The sequence below is a fragment of the Mus caroli genome, chromosome 9 (genome assembly GCF_900094665.2).
Source record: "Mus caroli chromosome 9, CAROLI_EIJ_v1.1, whole genome shotgun sequence".
Lineage (NCBI taxonomy): Eukaryota > Metazoa > Chordata > Mammalia > Rodentia > Muridae > Mus > Mus caroli.
This window is the reverse complement of record NC_034578.1, coordinates 77,448,364-77,463,326: the sequence shown is the minus strand read 5'-3', so window position 1 is coordinate 77,463,326 and position 14,963 is coordinate 77,448,364.

The following is a 14,963-nucleotide window of genomic DNA, read 5'->3' as shown; positions in this document are numbered from 1 at the left end:
GATGTCCTCTACCATCATCATGAGATATGCTTTTAAATCTGGGTCTAGATTTCCGCCTGTGTTCGGGTGCCCAGGACTAGGTGGGGTGGGAGTGCTGCGTTCTGATGATGGTGAGTGGTCTTGATTTCTGTTAGTAGGATGCTTACTTTTGCCTTTTGCCATCTGGTAATCTCTGAAGCTAGCTGTTATAGTTGACTCTGGTTAGAGCTTGTTCCTCAGGTGACTCTGTTAGCCTCCATCAGTAGACCTGGGATGCTAGATCTCTCCTTAGTTTCAGTGGTCAGAGTTTTCTCTGCAGGCAAGCTCTCTTCTTGCAGGGAAGGTGCCCAGATATCTTGTGTTCAAACCTGCCTCCTGGCAGAAGTTGTGTTCCACTCACCAGAAGTCTTAGGATCCCATGGGGAATCCTGTGTGGGTCCTTGTTTGTGTCTGGAGACTCCACTGGCAAGGCACCCCGGTGCTCAGGTGGACCGGAAGGGAACTTTATACTTTTTAACATGTGCCCTGAGTATCCTTGCCTCAAATCCTCAGGCTTGAATAACAGGCTGAGCCATTTCCTCAGCCCCTGACAATGAGTTTTAAAATAAGAGGAAAACTTTATTTGTCTATGGATGTCATAAAGGCTTCAGAACTACAACTTTGTCAGTATTTTTATTTAAGGAAAGGCTGTCTTGAGATTCAACTTGCACATTTAAACTCTGTCTGGAAATAAATTCAATGGGAAGAGAAGGATCCAGGAGTAGAATGCCTAAAGCATCGCAACACAGGACAGGCTGCTGTGGTTGAGTATGGAAGCAGCTCAGGATCAAGGGGGAGGTTAGGATTAGAGAGCTCAGTGCACAAAGTCCAGGGCAGGGCAGACTGGCCATGCTAGTACAAGAAAAGAAGAAAATTAAAATAATTATGCCATACTGAGCCCCTTAGAAAGGCCAGCTGACTTTTAAAGAATGTATTTATTTCTTTTTTTTTTTAAGCAGTCAAAACAATGAAGCTGGCCTGGTGTGGTGGTGCATGCCTTTAATCTCAGCACTCAGGAAGCAGAGGCAGGCAGATTTCTGAGTTCGAGGCCAGCCTGGTCTACAAAGTGAGTTCCAGGACAGCCAGGGCTATACAGAAAAACCCTGTCTCATAAAACCAAAAAAAAAAAAAATGAAGCTGTAGTTTGGGTTTTTTGTTTTGTTTTCTCTTTTTTTTAATGTATTTGTTCCTTGATAATTTCAGAGAGTATATTTTATCATAAACTCTCCTGTCCTTTTAGGTCTTCCAAGACCATACCCTAATGTGTAAGATGGAAGAAGGACAGATGAGGGGCAAGAAGCTGTTGCAAAGACCAGGCAGTGATGATTCACCAAGAGGTGGTAGTCGAATTGTGGGCACTGCTGTGGGGAAAACCTCAGATGCTTATCCAACGTAAAAGCAGAAATGAATTATTGAAACAGTAAAAATGATGTCAGTCTATAGTACTGGTTTCTGCATTTAGGGTAAGTTTCTAGAACTTATTCCAATACCTCCTTATAGCTGTACTAGCATTATATAGAACTTATCAAGATGCTCTTTTAAATTATTTCAATCAGAAAAAGTTAAAAACGTACTCAACCACTAAAGACATCAAACTAAGACTGATTATAAAAGAAAGACCTAGTAAGAGTTTGCATAATCTGCTGGGTACTAAAAAACAAACAAACAAACAAACAAACACCAAGAATCCTGTTTGGGAACAATTCACTATGATAGCAGTTTGCAGGTAACATGTTGTTGTTGTTGTTGTTGTTGTTGTTGTTGTTGTTTAAGATGATGATAAGTGAGTATGGAATTCTCAAATCCCCTTAAGGAATATAACTGAGAATTTACATTGAGCATTATATCAAGTATTTATTGATTTGGAATTTGATTTGTTTGAAAATCTTTGAGTTGTAGACACCTTCATTATTAATAATCAAAAATTATGCACAAAGTAGTGTCTATAATTAGGAAGCAATGAATATATTATTGAAAAATACTTACCAATAGTTCTGACTAGCAATAGTCATTAGAGGGCACACAGACACAGATCCATCTCATCTTGGTCAATTGGTACTTCCTGGTCTTTACAACAGCTTCTAAGTGATTTATAATTTTAAATTAAGCATTCTCTTCTCAACAAAAGAACAAAGAAAGCTAATAAGAAGTAATACAAATATTAATTAACTCAATTTAGTCACTACAAAATGACATGTATTTCATAAAATAAAAATATACGTGGTTTTTATTTGCTAAACTACAAAATCAAATTTCAGTTTTAAAATTGAAATTTTTATTAATTAAAAAGATATATAACTATAGACCTTAACTCTAGAAGCTGCTTTTTTGTCCTGGAGAATTCATGGTTTTGCAATATAAGAAAAGCAAACATAATAGTCCAGCAATGTTTCATAAACTAGAAATGAATGAATCAGCACTGGATAGACTACAAATTAATAACATGTCACTTGTTTGAATTAATGGAACCTGTACTTGGACTAGATTGAGAGACGTGAGAACAGGGTACTTCACAGGCATGTGCAAGAACACACACTGGAGAACAGTGTGCAAACATGCACACTAGCAAACGCTGCAGCTAAAAGCAGAAACTGCCACACCATCAATCTACATAGATCAGAGACTTATGTGTGTATGTAAAACCTGAAAGCAAAGAAGAACCTGAAGAAAATATGTGAATGCCTCAACGATAACGAAGCAGAGATTTAGAGGGCAAAGCCTCCAAAGCTCTGGAAAAAAAGCAAAAGTAAATGAATGGTAGAAGAGCAAACTAAAAAGCCACACAACAAAGGAAATAGACAATGCAGTGAAGACACAAAAACGATGCCCATAAACTTGTCATCCGTCTAGGGAGTCACGGCTAGAAAATTCAGAGAACTCTAAAGCAGTAAAGATGTCAGCAGTAAGGATGTCATTTTAAAATAGACATTTTTTAAAAGGGACACACCAACAGCCAAGGTGAGTATTAAAAATGCTTAATATCAGTAATTATCAGGAAATTACAACTCAAGTCAGAGTGAAATATCATCTGATACAAGTATAACAACTCTTACCAAAAAGACAAAAAAAAAAAAAATTAAAAAGCTATTGAAACTCAGAAGAAAAGTGAATTACCAGACAATTGCTGGTGAGGATATTTTAGTGCATCTAGCATAGAAAATAGTATGGAGGCTCCTCAATAAAACTAAAAATGGAGGTACTTTATGATCCACAAATATATGTTCAAGAATACTCAAAAATAATAATAAAAAGAATAGAGGTGCCTTTACTCCCTTATCCATCCTTAAACTATCACAACAGCAAGAGCTGATATTAGCCAATATGTCCATCAATATATAAATGAATAAGGAAGGATGACATATAAATATAATGAAATGTTATAGCACTATAAAAACAAGGGAATACAGTTCTTTGGAGAGCAACATAGATTGAAGCAGAAGATATCACACACAGACAAATGCTGCCTGTTCTCACTTATTTTCAGAAACTTAAAAAATCCAATTCTGTAAGAAGGAAGTTAACAGTGGTTAGTGAAGATCAGGAAGGAGAAAGAGAAAAAAATAGAGGTTATCATCAGATACCAACACATTTAAACAAGAACTAACTACAGTGTTCTGTAGCATCATGGAGTAACTACAGTTATAATTTATGATGTCAACAAAGTAATTCAGTCAAAGATTTCAATATATAGAATTGATCAGTGTTTGGGGGCAATGCTAATTATCTTGATCTGATCTTTAAACATGATATATTCATGTCAAACTATCATGATCTACTCTAAAATTATGTATAAATGTTGATTTTTTAAAATGTAACATTTTAAAATACAAAATCTGAGATTTGAAGATAAAATAGAAGCCTTTTGTTTACCCATCTTGATATCAAAAAGCAATAATCAATGCTTTAAAAAACTGAAAAGCCTACAAATGAATCTCCAGCTGTAAGGTTCACCTGCTGACTGCAACATGTCACTCATCGTTCACCATCACTGAGAGTCCTTTGTAGCATCAGTCTGGGTGAGAGCCTCAACTTCAGCCTCACTCTCAGATTGCCCCATAGCACTTCACCCACCCACCTCTTCTGATCTGGGTCCTTTTGGTTCCTCACAAAGAAATTGTAGCATAGTGCTTGGAATGAATTTGAATATGGCTTGATTTGAATATAACAACTCTGATCTCCACCACTACAAAAGCAATTTTAGTCAAAGTAATGAAACAAAATGTCCCTATACAAAATTACTACCACAAAGAGACTAGTACAACCTTTTTCTAGACCAGGCTTATGGGTTGCATTTTTAACCAACACCCTATGCAATAGGCCTGCACACATACAGAAATTGAGCATTGACTGCAGATTATATCTGACCACATTCCTAAGTTCTTTCCATGACTTCTGCTGCACTTGTCAATTTTTAAGTGTTCAACATTCTTCCAAGTGGTTCTACTAATTTTAAGATCATAATTACTTAGTAAGAATTAATCTCTTGTACATCATTCTCACTCTTCTGGACAACCTCTCATGAGGCTTTCCCTGTGATTGAAAAATGATGAATAAATACCTTAGTTTCTATAAACACAATAAAGCAAAAAGTTATATTTTGGCCCCTATTAACCTCTGTACCACTGGGTAAAAAGATCACATCTGCATTATCATCAGGCTTAAAAAATTAAGAATGGGTATATTGAGTAGCAGTGATTCTCGAAAGCTGCCAGGGCACTTTCTAAAGGCATCCATTATTTCCAAATTAACATTCATGATCACTGTTAATAATTGGCCTACCTGAACCCTATGGCATTGGTTTTTGGTTTTTTATATATGCACTATCTCTTCTAATCTATCTAATTGTAAAAGATAGCTATTATCCTTGTGCCACCAATTAGAAAACAAAAGCCCTTTCTGGTTCACACAGTCCTCCCACTCTTTCCCCCACCATGTTCCAGTTCTTCCTGCGTGTTGATGCTTCCTCGTTACAATGTGATCCTGCTTCTCAATACATTTTGAGTTTTCTCTTGTATTCTAGAATTACTGAATATAATCAATCAAGACTACTTTTTTTTTAAAAAAAATTACCTGAAGTCACTTATTTCTGTCTTGAATTTTAGATGCCTCTGTATATCTGGAAGGGAACTGCACAGAGTTTAGGAAGATGAAATTATACTCAGTGACATGACGCTCTACATTCAGGCTTGAATACTCTGATTTATATACCTTGCCACAGATAAGTACGTTAATTCAGTGTCTGTTTTGTGGGCTGGAAAACAACACATAGTGTCTTAATAGTTATGCAAAATAATACCATCTGGCACATAATAGGCATTGGTAAGAGTCTGTAATCATCATCACGCCTGCCAGGTGGAAAGAAATCTTCCTATGGGACAATTTAGCCATTTCTCAGACCCATCCAAGTGTGGGAGACGTTCTACATTCTCAGTGTTGCACATAAGGCCCATCGTGGCCCTCCCTACACCCAGGATGCACATGGCAATGCATCTCCATTCACCTCTTATATCTTACCTGGGTCCCCAGCTTCCTGAAAGCCCCAAGACTCAGGTTGGGTTCGCTTTGTCAGTCCCTAGGTCACATTTGCTGTGCCCTGGCTCTTCCAAGCATGGCCCACACAGCCTCTAGCATAGATAGACTGTCCTCTAGAGTGATGCTCACCTGTTCTTGACCACCTCCCAACTAAGACACCAACTTAAATGTTTAATGATTTAGAAGCATTCTCTATTATATATAATTTCCCCTTAAGATTTCAACTAGCACCAATTTTGTCATACTTCAGTTCCTGAGCAGACTTTAGGATATAAGTACATTTAAAGTGTGAATATGCATTTACTCTTTAAAAAAAAACTTTAGAAATTAGGTAGGGAACAAGATAAAATGTCAGCATGAATAATAGTTTTCACTGCTGTTTCCAAAGTATGAGAAAAAAACTAATGATGTTTCATCAGACTTGAAAGTAAGTATAGAATCCCATACTTTACTAAGTACAGTTTTAAAGTTTATTCAGTAAAGTTATGTCTTACTTACCTATTCTTTGGTTAACAACTGTGGGTAGACATATTATGCTCTGTGAAAGCAGTTGCTGGTTAGAGTGAGCAGGAAACTAGACAGAGCAAGCCTCCCCACACAATGTGTGGTGGCCACTGTCAATAAGAAGGCATGCCTCAGGACAGTCTTTTGAGCTAATTCTAGGCCCCCTTTCAAAAGAATCCATTCCAGATTGCTTCCTTTCCCTTCCAAAAATGGCACTTAGCATGGAGACTGGGAAAAAAATTAGAAGCTATAGAAGTGCTGAGTCTCCTCAAATGGAAGGTTTTGGGGTTTTGGTTTTTGGGTTTTTTTTGGGTTTTTGGGTTTTTTTTTTAGGTTTTGTTTTGTTTTTTCTTGACATAATATTTTTACTGATGCTTCGGGAATTTCACATTATGTACCCCAATCCCACTCCACTTCTTCCATGTCCACCCCCGCCCTGTAACTTTCCCTGCAAAAGAAAATTAAAGGAAGAAAGTGTTGTGCCAGAGAAAAGTTAGTGATCCCCCAAAACACACACAGGAGTCAATCTGAAGCAACTCACAGCAGGGTCTTTATTCTATCCAAGTTAGCTCAGGTCCCCTCAATGTACTACCATCATGAAGGACAGTTTTGGTGGTGGGGGAGCCCTGAATATCTTATCAGGGCAAAGCTTTATAGTAATCAGCAAGCAGGGAATATGTGTGCAGACATCTAATTGGAAAGCCCCTGTGGCCTTTAACATAATTGGCTGGTTCTGGGAGTCATATCATAAACTTAACTTCTGCTCTCCTCTGCATTGGTGATCATTAGGCAAGGGGTGGACTTGTAACCTGGGGTGCAGGTTTGCTGGAGGTGTAACCTGGAGACACTGGTCTTGTTGGGGATTAGCCTAGAGACTGGAGCTGGGCTCAGGTTTTGTTGAGGAGCAACTTGGAAACTAAAGCTAGATACCTGCCTGTTAGTCCACCTGAGTTCAGACTTAGGTCAGGTTCTCTAAAATGGAGTCTGAATTTAAAAGCTTTGGCATCTCAGAAGAGAGAGTAGAGAGAGAAAGAGAGAGAGAGAGAGGAGGGAGAGAGACAGACAGACAGATAGGCAGACAGACAGAGATTTTGCCAACCCCTCAGGGTAACAGCCTGCTCACCTATCAACCACAGCCTTCTCCCCCAAAACTTCTAGCCAAAACTCCTCACCTAGGTGAAAACTGAGCTGTTGCTCGCCAGAGCCCAGGTAATATAGGGCTGCAGGAATATGAATGCTTAGGAAACCTGGATCAAAAGACAGTTTTCTACGCAGAGAAGAGTTACATGTGTAATTTCTACAGCAGAGATGGACTGAAAGCAGAGGTCTTAAAGCAGCTAAGAGACAAGGGCATAAGGAAGAAGTGCGCAATGAAGGCAGCCTCAGACAATATCTTCAGTAAAACGGCGGAAGAGACAGGAACCCAGGCTTGGAAGCTAACATGGAAAACTCTAGGGTGTGTGCAGGGGGGTGGGGGTGGCGGGTGGGGGGGCAGGAGGCTGAAGTACAGAAGGAGTATATATGGCAATGAAGACAAGACAGATGGACAAAGGATATTAAGAACCTGCTGAGGAGAGGAAGCTAATTTGTTCAGAGAACATCTTCCCTGTTTCCTTTCCTAAATATCTGAAGACCAAACTGACTAGTGTCGCTTTCTTTTTCCCCTCCAGAAAAATATTCTAGAAGCTTACGGTATGTATATAGATAGGTAGATACAGGCTGTAAGATGTTGTCTTAGGAACTAAGGGAGAAATGTTGAAAGTGTTTTTGCTCTTTTTCTAATGCTCTAATGTAACTACTGTGATGCCTCTAATATAACTGTTTTTCTCTCTCTCCTCCTTGGTGTGCCGAGCTAATGGCAGGCACTGTATCAACTCAGTGAGAACACTGGTGAAAAGTGAAGTGGCCTCTTGCAAACTGCTGGGTGTTGAGTATCTGTTCATTTTTCAATCCCAATTGTGTCTCTCGAACAGCTGCTGCTGTACTCGGGTGGTTATAAACTGCACAATGCCATTGGTCATGCTGGCTTCTTCCTGTTTGGGGAATCATAAACTGGAGACCTTCCCAGTTTGCATTTGTTCTTAATGAGGTCTGTGGGCTGGTGCAAACACCCAATACTCACATTAGCCTAAGGTCTGTCACTCAGCCAAGGGACCTCTCCACACTCTCTCCACAGTCAGCATTTTAAGTTGGTATCACAGTCATATCAGCCATTATTGATGTTTATGTGCAAGCAAGCAGCTTTTTTATCTCAAGTCCCTATTTAAAAGGTGGCCCCAAGGCACAGTGATATATCTAAAAATTGTTTAGCAGAATCACAGAATCTTAGGATGGTTTAGTGTCTGCTTAATATTACAGCTAGAGGTGAGGGTGTAGCCTTCATACTGTTCCTCCACAGAACCTTGAGATGCATTTCAATGAAACTCTTTAGTGCTCCTGGAAAAAGAAATCTCTGACAACCTTCAAACACTCTCCCTTCTGAAGATATAAGCTATGAATAGATGGTACAGTGTTATAATCTTGAATTTTTTCTACTCAAGAGGAAGATTTGTGATATGCATCATCAAGATAAATATAAATATCTGGTTGATAAGCTTAAATGACATGAGCCCTCCATTCACCCACTTTCATTAATAATAAAAAAGATCACTAAAGTTTTGTGTAGTGAAAATACAAATGTTTCTGTTAAACTAGTCTTTGAACTTGAGTGGAAAGAAAAAAGTAAATTTGTTGATTTTTAGCATTTCTTCATAAAATATTATAGGATCACTTTCTAAGAAGAGTAGAACAGACTCTGAGCGAACTCTTTCTTATGGTCACTGGTTCCCACAAAGCCTGTTGACTTATCCCAACAATTCTTACCTCCATTTGTGTGGAGAGTTCTTGGTGCTGCTTCAAGGATATCAGCAAGAATATTTACATTGAGCTAGGACTAGGAAGTCGGCTCAAGCAAGAATTTGCCACTGGGCTAGGCTCAAGATAAATACAGCTGAGAAATGTGTTCCTTCTATCTTGATCATCTTGATAAGTCCCTGAATACAGTGACCACAGGACCTTTGTTTATGCCTTGTTTGTTCCTTGACTACTTTCTTTATGCCTTAGAACTGATTCTATTCTTTACATGTGCCTAGAATGATATAAAAGCAGACAGGGAAAAATAAACTTGCTTCAGCACTTGCTGGAGTTATACTATAATGTTGTCTAATTGTCTTTTCTTTCTTTGATCCTCCCTCCCTCCCTCAAGACCCTGCTGACAGACTGAGCTGGCTTGGTCACATTTGCTTCTTCATATATTGAAATTAAGCCTCATAGCAGATAGCCCATATTCAGAAAGCTTTGATCAACAACCATTCTGCTTGAATTTCCATGAGAAATTTTTTTTATTATTCCAACTCTATTTTCTATGACTATTACAATAATAATGACAGTGGATAAGATATATATTTGGTATCTTATAATTTAAGAGAATTCTTTTTTACCTGAAGTTTTGAACCACCTTGTATTCTTTAGCTAATATTTTTAATCAACACAATGCTAGTTTAACATGTAACTGACCTCACTTTTGTTAAAATAGGAGCTCTCTGAAATATAGGCTTTGAAATATAATTATATTGATCATAAACCTTCATTGTAAAGTGAAGCTCAGCCTAGTTATGGTAAGTTGAGCATATGCTTAAGTTTTCTTATTCATGACTGCTGAATTATAGCAAAATACTGTAACTTACACTGAAAAACCTTTACCATTCCATTAATTAACAAATCTTCCCATGAAAAAGAAAATTCCCAAGCAACTTCAGACAAATGTATAATGTATTTTTATCCATTTCTATCTCTCTCTACATGCAGAAATCCTATAAAAATACAAAACTGGAGAGCATAATCCATACACAAAGGTCCTGTAAGGGAAAAAAAAAAAACCCGACAAAGCAATGACAATCAAAAAACCTCCAAAATGCCATTGGGTTCATTTTGTGTTGGAGATCTCCTGCTGGGCATTACAAGTGGCTTATACACAAAGTAAAACTCAACTGGAGAAAATTAATCGTTCATTTGTACATCCTAATGGAAATCTTCCTTTATGAGTTTGTTGAGAATATTTTCTGTGCCTTTAACTTGGGTTTCCTCTCTGTCCTCTAGGCCTATTATTTGTAGATTTGGTCTTTCCATAGCATCCCAGATTTCCTGGATGTCTCGTGCCTGGATGTTTTTAGAATTAAGATTTTCTTTGAGGTATTCATTTCTTACCCTGTCTTTAGTGCCTGAGATTCTCTCTTCCATCTCTTGTACTCTGTTAGTGAGGTTTGCCTCTGAGGTTTCTTTTTGAGTTCCTAAATATTTCAATACTAGTTTCCCTCAGTTTAGGTTTGCTTTAGAGATTCCATTTCAACCTCATGGCTTGAATTGTTTCCTTCATTTCATTCCACAGTTTGTGTTTTCATAGATTTCATTAATGGATTTATTCACATCCTATTTAAGACCCTTGAGCATAGTCAATGATAGCTACCTTAAAGTCCCTGCCCTGTGCTTTCATCTATATTGCATTTCTTAAAGCCTGCTATGGTAGGGTTGCTCAGCTCTACTGGAGTCATATTGTCCTGGCTTTGATTGATTGTGTTTTTTATCCTGGTTTCTAAGTAGCTGCATTTAGGATGGTTGTAATTATAGGTGTTAATCCTAGTTTTTCATTGTCTGATGGGTTTTACATTCCTTGGTTTCTGTTTTTCCCTCTGGATCTCAGGAAGTGGTACCTGTTGGTTCCCTGGTAGAGAGAGTACTTCTGAGTCCCAGCCAGGTAGGGTCATTGGGAGCCTTGGTAGAATATGTTTCTAGATATTTTGAGCCTACAAAAATGACTTGAGGTGGCATACGTGTGGGAAAATGGAGAGGACTCCCAGGAGGAAGGAAAGCTTAATCTCCCAGATGGATCTGTATGGTCCATAGAGATTGAGAGGCCACGGTAGCCGACCTACTATTAATCTTGAAATAAGACTAGGTAGTTAAAAATGGGATGAGGATGGGAAGGAGAGTGAAGATCACCTACCTGATTCTCTGGCTAGTATGGCTAATGGATTTCCAGGGAGAGAGTACCTCAGGGTGTTGGCAGCTGATACAAAGGGATCAAGGATAAAAGAATGTAGGTCTTCTCCCAAACTATGCTTTTGACAAAACAAATAAGTCTAGAATAGGAAATAAAAATAAATAATTAAATAAATTTTTTAAAAACACATTATGCATCATAAGGATAGGGAAGGGGATGGGATAGGGTGGTTTTGGAGGGGAAACAAGGAAAGGGGATAACATTTGAAGTGTAAATTAAAAAAAAAATACCTAATTCAAAAAATCACACAAAAAAAGATTGTTATGGACTCACATAGATCACACTATAATAGATCACAATATAAAATGTGTGCCCTTGGTTGATGCACATTGTAAAATGTTTTAAATATGTATTTCTACTAAAAAATGAGTAAAGGCCATTAGTAATTAAGAGCAGACACTTCATAACTAGCTGCCTTTCACATACCACACATGGAGATTCGGTATAATAAGCTGGGAATAATTTCACATGAAATACTGAATGTTTTGTCCCATGTTGATGTAAGGGTGTCTTTCATAGATGAATTTTGACTCCTGAAAATGTGTAAAAATGTGTTTGTTGATTGTGAGATCATTAGTAATTAGAGACATACAAATGCAGCCTGCTTTAAGAGTCTATCAACCCAGCCAGAAGGCCTACTAAGGAAACAGATGACAATAAATATGGACAAAGATGTAGGGAAAGAGGAATCCTTATTTACTACCAAAGGAGAATTAAACCTGTACAGCTACTGTGGAAATTAGTGTATAGTTTCTTTTAAAGGAAAATCATAGAATTACCATATTGTCCAGCTATAAAACTCAAGTACATACCCAAAGATATCAAAGTCAACATAGCATAGACTTGTGTGTGTGTGTGTGTGTGTGTGTGTGTGTGTATGTGTGTGTGTGTGGTGTAGCTCCATTGTTCTAAACAACCAGGAAATAGAACCTTAAAGCTCACTGCCAGACAGATGGATAAAGACAACATGGTACATTCTCAATGGAATGTTATAAAACCTTAAAGGAAAATGATATCACGGCAGTTATAGGAAAATCAATATGTCTAGAGATGACTGTGTTAAACAAAATAATCAAGACTCAAACAAATACTACAAATATTGCATTTTCTCTCATTGGTTGGCACTGGATTTAAATTTATACATAAGTTAAAAGGAGATGAGAGAATAAGAAGAAATCTTACAAGAGGTGGAAGGAAAAGCAAGAGAAAGGAATGGAAACAGAAGTGGAGACTGCGGGAGATACCATTAAGGGAAGGAGAAAGGAGCAAATGTGAAAAGGCAACAGTTAAACCCATCACATTATTGACTGACTTAAATTTGAATGTTGACATGCTAACCACAATACCTCAGAATGTGGCTGCATGTGGAAATAAAGTTTTGAAAAAATATACTTAAGGTTACATTGTTCTCAGGATGCATTTTTAACCTATCATGACTAGAGTTCTATGGAAAAAGAAATTTCTGGAAGCCACTTTGGCAGGTTATGGCAGTTCTGGCCAACTAATATAATATCATTTGATTAAGGAAATGGAAACTTAGCTCAGAACAGCTAAGTGGAAACAACATGACACATTAAAGTATTTAAAATTCCTTGGTAGTGTAAGAAGAAAAGAATAAGGCACAGCATGAACAACTGACTGAGAGTGTTTCTGGGATCCTGTTTTGGGTCGGTTTGATTGGTTTCTTTAGGAACGAGGACATGGAACCTGGGTTAATCACATAAGCATAGGTATTCAGTTAGCATAAACAAAAGTGTTCAGCCATACTTTTCTATTGTCCCCTAAAATTCCCAGTATAAAACGTTCCACCCAGTATAACTGCACACAATGAGGTAAAATGGAGACCTTTCCTAGCTTCTGGTCAGAGCTCAGACCAGCCATGATAGGCACCAGCTGGGTTCTGGGATGGGTTACAGAGAACTTCTTGGCACATGAGAGTTCAGTATAGGAATATCTCAAAAAAAAAAAAAAAAAAAAAAGCAAACAAGCACACCCTATGACATACTCAGCTCATAGCTCAGACACTGAAGCAATAGTCCAAAAACCAGGAAAATAGGCATGTGTCCATTCCCTCCCCTTATTTCAGACATCACATCAACTCATCCACAGGCACAAAAGCAACATTTTGAAGTTTTTTCCAGAACTTTATGCAGTTCCCAAAGCACCTCTTATCATCAGGCTGCCGTTCTGAACATAATTTAAATGAATGGGTTATCACTGTGCAAAAGTGATTTGAATGCTAACCCATATGGCCACTAAGACACCTCACATTTTCATATAAATTAGAAAAGCTGCCTCTGTTGCCCTCTGTCTAGGCAAGATTCTATTTTTTAAAGCCAGGTTCTTTCTTCTTCACCTATTCTAAATCAAACTATTTTCTTATCTTATATTGCAATGGTTTTTATTCATCTTCATAAAACTAAACTGAGCCACAAACAAAATTTTGCAATGGTTTCTTCTGTAACTCTTGACCTGCAAACACACATTTTCCAAACAACATGAGTTTCAAAGTCCTATTTTCAAGTTAGTTATCTTGTGTTGGCTTCCTACAGAAGAGATCAGAAAATGCAACCAGAAAATAGTCAGAACTGCAGGAGACATAGAGGGAAGATGGGAAGAAACTGTGTTTTCCAAAGACTTTTTCTGATATTTTATGAAGAGAAGTTTTGTGTGATATTGATCATGGTTTCTATCTCACTGACAAAAAAAAAAAAATCTATTTGATTTTCTGTCAGCCATTATCCAATAAACTTCATACTTCTATACTGCCTCACAAAAAAATAAACTTTTCTTCATCTGTATTATATCCTTTCTACAGAACCCTTTCCTATCAACATCTGCACACCATGAAAACAATCATGATCTCCAAAATAAAAAACAAATCATTTTCATTGTTTTAAATTAACATTTACTTTTTTCATTGTTAGTTTAAATAATTCCTAAAAATATAGGACTACAATATGATTATTTTGTTTCACATATATATTTAGTAATATTAAAATCATGGAACACCTACATATCTCCTCAAATATTTATCACCTCAGTATAGTCAAACCTTCAAAATCCCTTTTTCTGGTTTTTTGATAAAACATACATTATAATTATCCATATTTAATATACTATGCATAGCACTCCAGAATATTATTTACTTCTAACTATAACATGTTATTCACTGACTAACCCCATTGATCTCCTACCACACTCCTCCCAGGATCTGATAACCTACATTCCACTCTCAACTGCAATGAGATCAATATTTTTAAATTCTACATTTGAGTGATATCATGTGGTACTGGTGTCTGGCTCATGGTAACACAATGGCCTCTACTTTAAGCCACTGTGTCATAGGGACAAGCTCACATCCTTTCTCAAGGTGAAAACTATCCTCTTGAATATAGATAGTACTTTGATTTTTTTTTTTTAACTATTTGTCAGTTGATAGACACTTAGGTTCTTTTCATTCTTGGCCATTGTCACTTGTACTGCATTGAACTTGACCTGGAGATGACTCTTCAGTATACTGGCTTCTTTTCCTTCAGACACATATAATAGAAGAATTACAGGGCCATTGACACCTCAACTTTAGTTTTGTGAGCTATAATGTCTGGCATTATAGCTATACTAATTTACATTCCCACCAATGTACAGTAGTGTGTCGTTCCTCCACATGCTCACCAATGCGTACTACCTCAGCCTTTCATATAGCAGCTGTCTTTACTAGGCATAGCCCATTGTGGGTGACTTTGATCTGAGTTTCCCTGATGATGAGTGGTCCTGAGAACTAGCTGGCCACATGGATATTTTCCTTAAA